A 13,063-nucleotide genomic window follows, 5' to 3' on the forward strand; every position below is an offset into this window, starting at 1 on the left:
AGAACTGGACATGGAACAACAGACTGGTTCCAAATAGGAAAATGAATACGTCAGTGCTGTATATTGTCACTCTGCTTATCTAACTTATATGCAGAGTACATCATGCAAAATGCCAGGCTGGATGAAGCACAAGCTGGAATCAAGATTGCTTGGAGAAATATCAATAACCTCAGGTACGCAGATGACAACACCCTTATGGCAGAAAGTGAAGAAGAACTAAAGAGCCTCTTGATGAAAGTGAAAGAGGAGAGTGAAAAAGTTGGCTTAAAACTCATCATTCAGAAAACTAAGATCATGGCATCTGGTCGCATCACTTCATGGCAAATAGATGGGGAAACAATGTAAACAGTGACAGACTGTTTTCTGGGGCTTCAAAATCGCTGAAGATGGTGACTACAGCCATGAAATTAAAAGGCACTTGCTTCTTTGTGGCTGACCCAAGGAATAACTTGAAAATACTTTGCTCACATCACAAAAAGGCTTATTTTAGTTACAAAAACATTTCTTTTTACACTTGTGTGATTAATAATTTGCACATTTTTGGTGCTACTCCAAATTTGGAATTTTGGGTATTGAATCTTGTGTTGATGACATTCCCTAGAAATTCCATAAGTCTTCCTTTCATCTGAAGCTATTAATATTTATCCTGTTCTCGGCAACACCATTTGTTGCTAACAGGTCTGTGAAATATGTTTGTTCTCAGAAAATGTTTTAGAGATTCGTTTTTTCTTTATTTTATTTCAGTTGATTTATAGTATTATATTAGTTTCAGTATTACAGCATAGTGATACAACATTTTGCAACTGTACTCAATTAAAATTGATTCCCTGGTGGCTCAGAGGTTAAAGCATCTGCCTGGAATGTAGGAGACCCAGGTTCGATCCCTGGGTTGGGAAGATCCCCTGGAGAAGGAAATGGCAACCCACTCCAGTACTATTGCTTGGAGAATCCCATGGAGGGAGGAGCCTGGTCAGCTACAGTCCATGGGGTCAGGAACAGTCGGACGCAACTGAGCAACTTCACTTTCACTTTCAATTAAAATTTATTATAAAATAATGGCAATATTTCCCTGTACTGTACAAAATGTTCTTATTACTTATTATTTTGTACACAATAGTTTGTATCTCTTAATCTTGTACCCCAATTTTGTGGTCCTCTCATCCCTCTTCTCACTGGTAACCACTAGTTCTCTGTATCTGTGAGTCTCAGTTATATGCATATAATTGGATTTATTTTTTTATATTTCATATATAAATGAAAACAAAGTTCTTTGACTAATTTCACTAAGCGTAATGCCTTGTAAGTTCCACTCACATTGTTGCAAATGGCAGATGTCCTTCTTTTTCAGGGCTGAGTAATATTTCAGTATTTCATTGTTCACATCTTCTTTATCCATTCATCTGTCAATGAACTTGTTGCTGTTGTTTAGTTGCTAAGTCATGTCCAATTCTTTGCAACCCAATGGACTGTATCCCATGAGGCTCCTCTGTCCATGCGATTTCCCAGGCAAGAATACTGGAGTGGGTTTCCATTTTCTTCTCTAGGGGATCTTCCCAACCCAGGGATCAAACCTGTGTCTCATACATTGGCAGGCAGACTCTTTACCACTGAACCATCAGGGAGGCCCTGATGTGTATGTAGGTTGCTTCTATGTCTTGGCTATTATTTATATTGTTGCTATGAACATTTGCAGTGCATGTATCTTCAAATTAGTATTTGGGGCTTTTTTTTTTTTTTGATATATACCTAGGAGTGGAATTGTGGGATCATGTGGTAGTTCTTATTTTTAGATTTTGGAGGAACGTCCATACTGTTTTCCATAGTTTCTATACCACCTTACATTTCTACAACAGTGTGCTAGGGTTCCCGTTTCTTTACATCCTTACCAGTATTTGTTGTTTGTAGACTTTTTGATGATAACCATTTTGAGAGGTGTGAGGTGATACCATATTGTAGTTTTGATTTTCATTTTTCTAATAATTAGCAATGTTATGTGCCTTTTGGCCATCTAATTTTTTTTTAGAAAAATGTCTATCCAGATCTTCTACTCATTTTTAAATTGTTAGCTTTTAAAAATAGAGTTGTATGAGTTATTTATATATTTAAAAATGGACACCTTATCAGTCACATCATTTGCAAATATTTTCTCCCATTCCATAGGTTGTCATTTTGTTTTGTCAGTGGTTTCCTTTCCTGTGCAAACACATTTAAGGTTAACTATTAATAGATTACATTTATTTATTTTCCTTTTTGTTTCTTTTTCCTTCGTAGACAGATCAAAAAAAATATTGCTATAATTTATGTCAGAGTGTTATACCTGTGTTCTTTTCCAGGAGTTTTATGGCTTTAGACCTTACACTTGGGTCTTAATGCATTGTGAGATTATTTTTGTACATGGTATGATAAAATGTTTTAGTTTCATATTTTTACACTTAGCTGTCAGGTTTTCAAAGGAGCAGTTATTGAAGCAACTGTCTTTCCTCCATTGTATATTTTTCACTCCTTTGTTGTGTATTAATTGAGCATAGGTTCCTGAGTTTGTTTCTTCTGTTCCATTAATCTGCGTGTTTGTCTTTGTTTTAGTGCCATGCTGTTTTGACTACAGAAGGTTTGTAGTATTATCTGAATCCAGGGACCATGATAACTTTAGCTTTGTTGTTTTCTCTCAAGATTCCTTTGGCAATTCAGGATTTTTTTGTTGTTGTTTAATATGAATTTTAGGATTATTTCTTCTAGTTCTGTGAAAAATTTGATTTTGATAGGTATGACATTTAATCTGTAGATTTCATTGGATACTGTGGCAATTTTAACAATACTTCCAATCCAAGAACATGAAGTATACTTCCATTTCTTTGTATCATCTTTATTTTCCTTAATCAATATATTGTAGTTTTCAGAGTCTAGGTGCTAAATTTATTTCTTTTTGAGGATAATTTAAATGAAATTATTTTACTGCTTCCTCTTTTAAATAGTTCACTATAGCCTTCTATCCTGCAGCTTTACTGAATTTGTTTATTAATGCTTATAGATTTTTTGGTGGAAACATTAGGGCTTTCTATGTATATCATCATAACATCAGCAAATAGTTGGACAGCTTTACCTCTTTTCTTCCAATTTACATGTCTCTTATTTCCTTTTCTTGTCTCATGCAGTAATTACGATTTCTGGTACTGTGTTAAATAGATATTGTAAGAGTAGGCATCCTTCTCTTATTCCTAATTTTAGGGGAAAGGCTTTTCATCACTGAGTGTTACCTGTGGGTTTACCGTAACTTGCCCTTATTATGTTGAGATATGTTCCCTCTATATACACTCTGAGTTTTTATCATGAATGGATTCTGAAGTTTGTCAAATGATTTTTCTGTGTCCATTGAAATAATCATGTAATTTTTACCCTTCTTTTTGTTGATGTTGTCTATCACATTGGTTGATTTGTGAATATTGAACTGTCCTATGATCCTTGAATAAATCCAAAATTGATCATGGTGTGCCATACTTTTTATATATTGTTGAATTTGGCTTACTAATATTTTGCTTTTACATCTATATTCATTGCAGGTATTACTCTTTAAGTTTCTGTTTTTGTAGTATCTTTGCTTGGTTTTGATATGAAGTGGACAGAGAAGCCTGGTAGGCTGCAGTCCATGGTGTCACTAAGAGTTGGGCATGACTGAGTGACTTCACTTTCACTGTTCACTTTCATGCATTGGAGAAGGAAATGGCAACCCACTCCAGTATTCTTGCCTGGAGAATCCCAGGGACAGAGGAGCCTAGTGGGCTGCCATCTATGGGGTCGCACAGAGTCGGACACAACTGAAGCAACTTACCAGCAGCACCAGCAGCATAGAATGAATTGGAGAGTGTTCTGTGCTCTTCAGTTTTTCTGGAATACTTTAAGCAGGATAAGTATTAGTTCTTCTTTATATGTGTGGTAGAATTCACCTGTGAAGATGTCCAGATCTAGATTTTTTGTTTGCTGGGAATGTTTTTTTAACTGCGAATTTAATTTCATTATTGGTAATTGGTCTGTGCAAATTGTCTGTTTCTTCTTGTTTCATTCTTGGTAAGTGTTTGTCTCTGGAAATTCTTGGTAAGTGTTTGTCTCTCTTTGTTCATCCCTTCTATGTTGTCCAATTTGTTGGTGTATGTTCTCATAATTTTTTGTATTTTTGTAATATTGGTTACTCTTCCTCTTTTATATCTTACTTTGTTTATTTGATTCCTTTCTCATTTCTTCTTGGTGAGATAGCTAAAAATTTCTCATTTTTTTAATCCTTTTAAGAAACCAACTCTTGAATTCGTTGATTTTTATTTCTTCTTTCTTCTTTTTTGTCTCTATTTTTAAAAATTCTTCTCTGATTCTTAAATTTTTCTTCTTTTCTGCTGACTTTGGGCTTTATTTGTTCTTATTTTTCTACTTCTTTTAAGTGGTAGGTTAGGTTATTTATTTGAGGGATTTTTTGTTTATTTCTTGAAGTAGGTGTTTTTGTTATTTAGTAGCTAAGACATATCTGACTCTTTTGTGACCCTCTGAACTGAAGCCTGCCAGGCTTCTCTATCCATGAGATTTTCCAGACAAGAATACTAGCGTGGATTACCATTTCCTTCTGCATTGGCAGGCAGATTCTTTAGTGCTGAGCTACCAAATAAGCCCCTGAGGAAGGCCAACTATGAAGTTCCCTCTTAGAATTGCTTTTGTGCATGCCATAGTTTTGGGAAACCATGTTTCCATTTTCATTTGTCTTTGCATGTTTTCTGATTTCACCTTTGATTTCTTCATTGAACCACTGCTTTTTTAGTAGCATGGTGTTTGATCTCCATATTTTCATTCTTTCCTACTTTTCTTTCTGTAGTCAAATTCTAGTTTTGTATTATTTTCTTTGGGGAAAAGACACTTAATATAATTTCTATACACTCCAATTTTTTTGTGTAATTAATTTACTTTTTATTGAAGGATAATTGCTTTATAGAATTCTGCTGCTTCCTGTCAAACCTCAACATGAATCAGCCATAGGTATACCTATATCCCCTCCCTTTTGCACCTCCCCCCATCTCCCTCCCCATCCCACCCCTCTAGACACAGAGCCCCTGTTTGAGTTTCCTGAGCCACACAGCAAATTCCTGTTGGCTATCTATTTTACATATGGTAATGTAAGTCTCCATGTTACTCTTTCCATACATCTCACCCTCCCCTCCCCTCTCCCCATGTCCATAAGTCTATTCTCTGTGTCTATTTCTCCATTGTTGCCCGGTAAATAAATTCTTCAGTACCATTTTTCTAGATTCTGTATATATATGTTAGAATATGGTATTGATCTTTCTCTTTCTGACTCACTTCACTCTGTATAATTTTTTGAGACTTGTTTTGTGGTCTAACATGGTCTATTTTGGAGAATATTCCATGTGCACTTGAGAAGAATGTGTATGCTGCTGGTTCTGGTTGTAAAGTCCTATACATATCTGTGAAGTTCAGTTGGTCTATTGTGTCATTTAAGACCATTGTTACCTTATTGATTTTCTACCTGGATAACCTGTCTGTCCATTGATGTCACTTGGGTGTTAAAGTCCCCTACTTTTATTGTACTATTGTAAATTTTTCTCTTTAATCTATTAATATTTGCTTTTTATATTTAAGTGTGCCTGTATTGTGTGCATATATGCTAATGAATATAACCTCTTCTTTTATTGATCACTTTATCCTTATATAATGCTCTTCTTTGTTTTGAGCTTCTTATAAAGTATTTTGTCTTTATAAGATATGAGTACAGCTATCCTTATTTAAATCATTTTCATTTGCATGAAATACATTTTTCCATCCTCTCACTTTCATTCTGTGTATTTCTTCAGATTTCAGGTGAGTCTCTTGTAAGCAGCATATAGATGGGTCTTGCCTTTTTAACCCATTCAACCACCTTATGTATTCTGATTAGAGCAATGTCTGTTGAAATTTATATAATTATTGGTAACTATTTACTTACTGCCATGTATTACTTGTTTCTGATTGTTTTTCTTTTTTCTCTGTTCTTTTATTCATTTTAGTTTCTTTCTTTATGGATTAATGATTTTCTGTTGTGGTATGCTTTTTTTTTTCCTCCTATAGTTCTTGTATATCTATTGTATATATATATATATATATTTTTTAGTTGAACCTGTGCTTTTCTTTATTTATTTTTTATTTTTTTTTAAATTTTATTTTATTTTTAAACCTGAAACACTGTATTAGTTTTGCCAAACATCAAAACGAATCTGCCACAGGTATACATGTGCTCCCCATCCTGAACCCTCCTCCCTCCTCCCTCCCCACACCATCCCTCTGGGTTGTCCCAGTGCACCAGCCCCAAGCATCCAGTATTGTGCATTGAACCTGGACTGGCAACTCGTTTCATACATGATATTACACATGTTTCAATACCATTCTCCCAAATCTTCCCACCCTCTCCCTCTCCAACAGAGTCCATAAGACTGTTCTACAGAGTGAAGTAAGCCAGAAAGAAAAACACCAATACAGTATACTAATGCATATATATGGAATTTAGAAAGATAATAACAATAACCCTGTGTACGAGACAGCAAAAGAGACACTGATGTATAGAACAGTCTTATGGACTCTATTGTATATTTTTTGATTTGTGGTTACCATGAAGTTAATATATGTTGTCTTATAACTGTATCTACTTATTTTAAACAGGTAGTCCTTACCTGTCCTTCAAGTTCAAACACATTCTAAAAGATCTACATTTTTAACTCCCTTCCCTCACATTTTGTTTACATGTTTTACTTCTTCATGTTTACCCCATACTGATTATTATTGTTATATTTGCTTTTATTCTTTATTTCTTTTCATCTTTGTACTAGCTTATTTAAAAGGTTGAACCCCAGCCTTTACCATATACTTACTTTTACAGTAGGATTTTTCCTTTCTTTTATATATATATGTATATATTTACTTTGTGCTATAACCTTTTCTTTACCACTTATAAAAAACGCTTTAACATTTCTTTGAGGTAGGTTTAGTATTGATAACAACTTTTAAGTTGTCCTTGAATGAGAGGTATTTTTTTATCTATCACTCCAATTCTAAATGATAATCTTGCTGAGTAAATTATCCTAGGTTACAAGTATTTCCCTTTAAGCACTCCTTTTTGGCTTGCAACATTTTTGCAGAAAAATCAGCTTGTGGCCTTATGGGGGTTACCTTGTGTATGGCTCTTTGTTTTACTCTTCTACCTCTAGAATTCTCTGTAACTTTTGCCATTTTAATTATGATATGTCTTGATCTGGGCCTGTTGGGGTTTATGCTCTTTGAGACCCTCCATGATTCCTATGCCTGGATATCTGTTTGATTGCTCAGCTTTGGGAAATTTTCACCCATGATTTCATGGAATACATTTTTGATAGACACACCCTTCCCCCCCCCCCCCGCCCCCGCCCCAATCCGGGTCTATCCTCTCCTTCTGGGGCCCCTATAATACAAATATTGGTATGCTTAGTGTTGTCTTAGAGGTCCCTTAAACTGTTGTCAATTATCTTTTCTCTTTATGCTGTTCTTATTTGGTGATTCGCATTATTCTGTCTTCCAGTTCATGTGTGTTTCTATGTCACTTAGTCTGCTAATACTGTCTAATGTGTTTTTCATTTTACTTATCATATTCTTCAGTTCTGATTAGTTCTTGTTCGTATTTTCTAGTTCCTTGTTATAATTTCACTGTGTTAATCTAATATTTTCCCTAATTCAGTTAGCATTCCTAATGCTTTGAACTCTTCATCTGATAAATTTTTAACTTCTGTGTTCCCGTCCCCCACCCCACCAGGGGTTTTCTCTTTTTCTTACAGTTGAGAGTAGTTCCTCTGCCTTTTCATTTTGCTTAACTTTCTCTGTCCCTGTGTGGGTAAAATCATTACCTATTACAGTGATGAAGGGGTATCCTTATGTGGGAGCGTCCCTGTACAGTCTGCATGTGCCCAGTGGCCTTGGTGAAAGGGCCGAATTTGATGTGAATAAAAGTCAAATTTTTCCTTGGGGTTTGCTGGCACCTACCACCTTGGTAGGAGATGGGGCTGGAGATAGAAGGCCTAGGGCCAGAGCAAGGTGTAAGGTGGGGCTTCTCCTGTGCTCAGTGGCCACTACCACTATATCGGGGACAGGGGCAAGTCCCAAGTTACTAGAGGAAAAGCCCTTGTGGGCAAGTCTTAGCTGGCTTTGTTTCCTCTAAGTGTGTCTTCTTCCCATTCCCAGCCCTGGTATGATCACCCCAGAGATGCTCAAACAAAAGCCACTGCTGTGGATGCTCGACATAGATCTAGACATGGGGTGTGGTGGCTCTGGCCATAAGTGTCCCAGGCTGCTTCTGGTGCACTGCCTGTTGTGAGTGTTAGTAAGAGCTGCCTCCACCCTGTTCAGATGCTTCTTCAAGTCTGAGCTGCCTTTGTGCCTTATTGCCAAGTTCTCTCTTTGGCCACAGCGGTCCTCCCCACAGGCAGGAGAGGATGACCTGCATCAGGAAGCAAGAAGATCCAGAGTGATCGCACAGCTTAGGCTGGGGCACATGTCACGGTGGTCGTGGGAAGCTAACCAGCAAATCCAGAGTTTTAGTCGATGCTCTTTTCTGTGTTTTGGGTGTAGGCAAGCATGTTCACACTCCTTACAAGCAGCATCCAGGCTTCCCACAGTTCTCCTGTTATTCCCACTGGCCCTCCAACCAATCTTATTACTGTTCGACCCCATGGTTGGGGTGCCCGACCTGTGGTTCACATTGCTCACTCCCAAGGGAAGATCTCCATCTGTGTAGTCTTCCTTTTCCTCTGAGTCCCCTCCGAGGGGCCCAAGTCCCCACCCACTCTCTTCTGTCCCCATCCTACCTGATTATATAGGAATCTTTCTTACAGCCTTGGTGGTGCAGGAGCCTTTCTGCCAGTTTCAGTAAGAATTGCTCCACATGTAGATGTCTTTTTGATGTGTTCCTGGAAGGTCAGTTCCACACTTTCCTAGTTGCCAATCTTGATCTCCCTCTCCAGAGTTTTAATTGCATGACTTTTCATTGTAACTTATTAACTATTGATGAACAAGTTCATAAATCCATTTATAACTTATTTTCTTGCCTCATAGTTGAAGCCAAAAGCTTTTTCAGACTAGACTTTTACTTCTCTACATTTCAAATTGATTTATTGGAGTCGCAAGCAGCAATAGTCACATCTTGACTGAGACTGACACTGGCTTGTTTTATCTCAAAATCATGTAATTGAAGTGTTCTTCTCTTTTACTTTTGCTATCCTTATTTCTTAATACCCATGAAATCTTTCTCTCTTATTCATATTGTAAGCCATCATTTCATTGATCTCACAGTATGATTCCTAGAAAATGTAAAACTAACACTTTAGCCAAATCCCATCATTCCAGGGAGTTTGTTATCCCTGTTCTTGATCTTCAGGTGACAAATATACCTGTGTTGTTAGGGAAACATATACTGTCAGGAAATATACTTTAAGAAAGATATGCTAGCTCTTAGAAGTTCAAAGCAATTATACAAAACATTGCTACTATTGGATAAACAACCTTTGTTGTTGTTGTTCAGTCTCCAAGTCATGACCAACTCCATGACCCAATGGACTGCAGCATGCCAGGCTTCTGTGTCCCTCATCATCTCCCAGAGTTTGCCCAAGTTCATGTCCATCCAATCGGTGATACCATTGAACCATCACATCCTCTATCACACTCTTCCTCCTGCCTTCTCAGCATCAGAGTCTTTTCCATTGAGTCAGCGATTCACATCAGGTGGCCAAAGTATTGGAGCTTCAGCTTCAGCATCAGTCCTTCCAAAGTGTAATCAGGGTTGATTCCTTTAAGATTGACTGGTTTGATCTTGTTTCCAAGGGATACTCAAGAGTCTTCTCCAACACCACAAATTGAAAGTGTCAATTCTTCAGTGCTCTACCTTGTTTATTGTCCAACTTTCACATCTGTACATCACTACTGAAAAGACCATAGCCTCGACTGTACAGACCTTTGTCAGCAAAGTGATGTCTTTGCTTTTTAGCACATTGTCTAGGTTTGTCATAGCTTTCCGGCCAAGAAGTAATTGTCTTCTAATTTCATGGCTGCAGTAACCATCTGCAGTGATTTTACAGCCCAAGAAGAGGAAATCTGTTACTACTTCCACCTTATCCCTTTCTATTTGCCATGAAGTGATGGGACAGGATGCCATGATCTTAGCTTTTTAAATAGAGTTTTAAGCCAGCTTTTTCACTCTCTTCCTTCACCCTCATCAAGAGACTCTTTAGTTCCTCTTCATTTTCTGCAATTAGAATGATATCATCCACATATCTGAGGCTGTTGATATTTCTCCCGGCAATCTTGATTCCAGCTTGTAACTCATCCAGCCCAGCATTTCACAGGATGTATTCTGTGTATAAGTTAAATACACTGGATGACCATAAACAGCCTTGTCATACTTCTTTCTCAGTTCTGAATAGTCAGTTGTTCCATGTAAGGTTCTAACTATTGCTTCTTGACCTGCATGCAGGTTTCTCAAGAGACAGGTAAAATGGTCTGGTATTCCCATCTCTTTAAGAGTTTTCCACAGTTTATTATGATTCACAAAGTCAAAGGCTTTAGCATAGTCCTTGAAACAGAGATAGATGTTTACCTAGAATTCCCTTGCTTTTTCTATGATCCAGCAAATGTTGACAATTTGATCTCTGGTTCCTCTGCCTTTTCTAAATCCAGCTTGAACATCTAGAAGTTCTCAGTTCAAGTAATGCTGAAGCCTAGCTTGGAGGATTTTGCATAATCTTACTAACATGGTAGATAAATGCAATTATCTGGTGGCATGAACATTGGTTAGTACTGCCCTTCCTGGGAACTGTGATGAGGGTTGACCTTTACTAGTCCTGTGGTCACTGCTGGGTTTTCCAAATTTGCTGACATATTGTTTGCAACACTTTAATAGCATCATCTTTTAAGACTTTAAATAGCTCTGCTGGAATTCTGTCACCTCCACTAGCTTAATTGGCATCAGTGCTTCCTAAGCCCCACTTGACTTCACACTCCAGAATGTCTGGCTCTAAATGAGAGACTATACCATCACGGTCATCTGAGTCATTAAGGTCTTTTTTGTGCAGTTCTTCTGTGAATTCTTTCCATCTCTTCTTGATCTCATCTGATTCTAGTAGGTCTTTATTATTTCTGTCCTTTATTGTGCCCATCTTGAGATGAAATGGTCCTTTGATATTTCTAATTTTCTTGAAGAGATCTCTAGTCTTTCTGATTGTCTAAGGAGGCTTTAAAAATAACAGTGGAAAGAAGAGAAGTGAGAAGTAAGGGAGGAAGGGAAGAGTATGCCAAACTAAATGCAGAGTTCCAGAAAATAGCAGGAGAGACAAGAAGGCCTTCTTCAACCAACCTTTATCCTCTGAATAATAACTGAATGACAAGGCATAGTTTATGTGCTCTATTCAAATTTCTGTCTTTGAACTGACAGATAGACTTGGGGAAAACGGATAAAGGCAGAACTTAATAATAGCAATGGCTTACAATTATTATAAGGGAACAAAAGGAAGAACGAAGAGATCTTATTGGAGAAAATTTATAAAATAGTTAATAAAGAAAAGAGATCAATTATACTTCAAAATCCAACCAACAGACAAACAAAATTATACAAGAAAGGCATCAGATTTGTGGTTACCAAAGGCGGGAGTGAAGAGAAGGTGAATTGAATGAAGGCAGTCAAAAGGTACAACATTGCCAGTTTATAAGGTAAGTGAGTTCCAGGGATATAATGTAGAATGTGATCAATGTAATTAACATTGCTAGATGTTATTATGAAAGTTGCTAAGAGTTCAAATCCTAAGAGTTCTCATCACAAGGGAAAAATTATTTTCTATTTATTTAGTTTTGTACCTGTATGAGATGATGGATGTTCACCAGACTTACTGTGATAATTATTTCATGATGTATGAAAGTTAAATGATTATGCTGTACACCTTAAACTTATATAGTGCTGCATGTCAATTGTATGTCAGTAAAACTGGAAGGAAAAAAAGAACAAGAACTGCTATGTAAAACAGTAAATGTATGCTCTTTTTGTTATGGTAAAAGGGAAGCATCTTTTACAGCCTTGCAGCTATCTAACTGAAACATTTTCTTCAGAAGCAATGAAAAAAAGAAAATCTATTTTCAAAATATTCTGCATACTTACAGTCATGATTCCAGTACATCAGTACTTCTAGAATTTCTTTTACAATTAACCATAGACAGGATTTTAAAACTATTTATCTTCAAGAAGCATTTTTACTCTTTTGGATAGATTTATCTTTGAAAACTAGTTAAAATTTAACTGAATACCTCATAGAAGTCAGTACTTTGGAAAGAAATTACATGAGTATATAATAAATGTCTGACATTCAGTATTCCAAATTGACTTTGTTATTCACAATTTCTAATATGTCCAAAGTAAGTCCTAGGTGTCAGTTTGTTAAATTTTATTGGACAGTGTCTGAGTACATGTCTGCTTCTCTGCAGTTAGAATTGGAAGAAATAGCTAGTTCTGAATGGTGCTTCATGTAATTCTGCCTCAGTTGATATATTCAGGGCCCATATGGATCAACTGCAGAAGCAGTTATATTATCATTGTTTGTGTCTTAAGATGTCAGAATTTCATGGAATTTACCATTTTCTGTTCAGGTTCAATGATCAGTTCTCTAGTAAAATAAAACCAATGTGCTTTTTCCCCTTAAATATTCACATGGTAACATAAATAAGATTATTAGATGCTTACATTATCAAAATATGAGTTTTATAAATTAAAATGTAACCAGTCTCTAAAAAACTAAATATATTACTGTGGTCAATAGCAACCATGCCCAAAGTCATAATAGTTACTGGTGTTCAGATTTATAATTGATAAAGTTTTTGCCTCTGTTCACAAAACACAAATACTATTCTAAAAGCACTGCAAAAAGCAATAGAAAAAGCTTATTTTCTGAGAAACTACCAATATAATTAAAGATTCATTGGTATGAAATTAAGTGATGCTTTCTTTACTTTTGCTTTTCTTAGACTGTACATT

General features: G+C 36.4%; 1 protein-coding gene and 1 non-coding gene across 5 annotated transcripts in view; both read left to right on the forward strand.

Moving 5' to 3' along the window:
• ADGRB3 (adhesion G protein-coupled receptor B3) overlaps positions 1–13,063 on the forward strand; it is an 884,916-nt gene that overhangs the window by 518,815 nt on the left and 353,038 nt on the right. The gene's annotated exons all lie outside the window — the stretch shown is intronic.
• Positions 825–896, forward strand: TRNAS-GGA (transfer RNA serine (anticodon GGA)). The gene has a single exon. It is a non-coding gene; the product is annotated as a tRNA-Ser (tRNA).

This window comes from Bubalus kerabau, chromosome 9 (genome assembly GCF_029407905.1).
Source record: "Bubalus kerabau isolate K-KA32 ecotype Philippines breed swamp buffalo chromosome 9, PCC_UOA_SB_1v2, whole genome shotgun sequence".
NCBI classification, from domain to species: domain Eukaryota; kingdom Metazoa; phylum Chordata; class Mammalia; order Artiodactyla; family Bovidae; genus Bubalus; species Bubalus kerabau.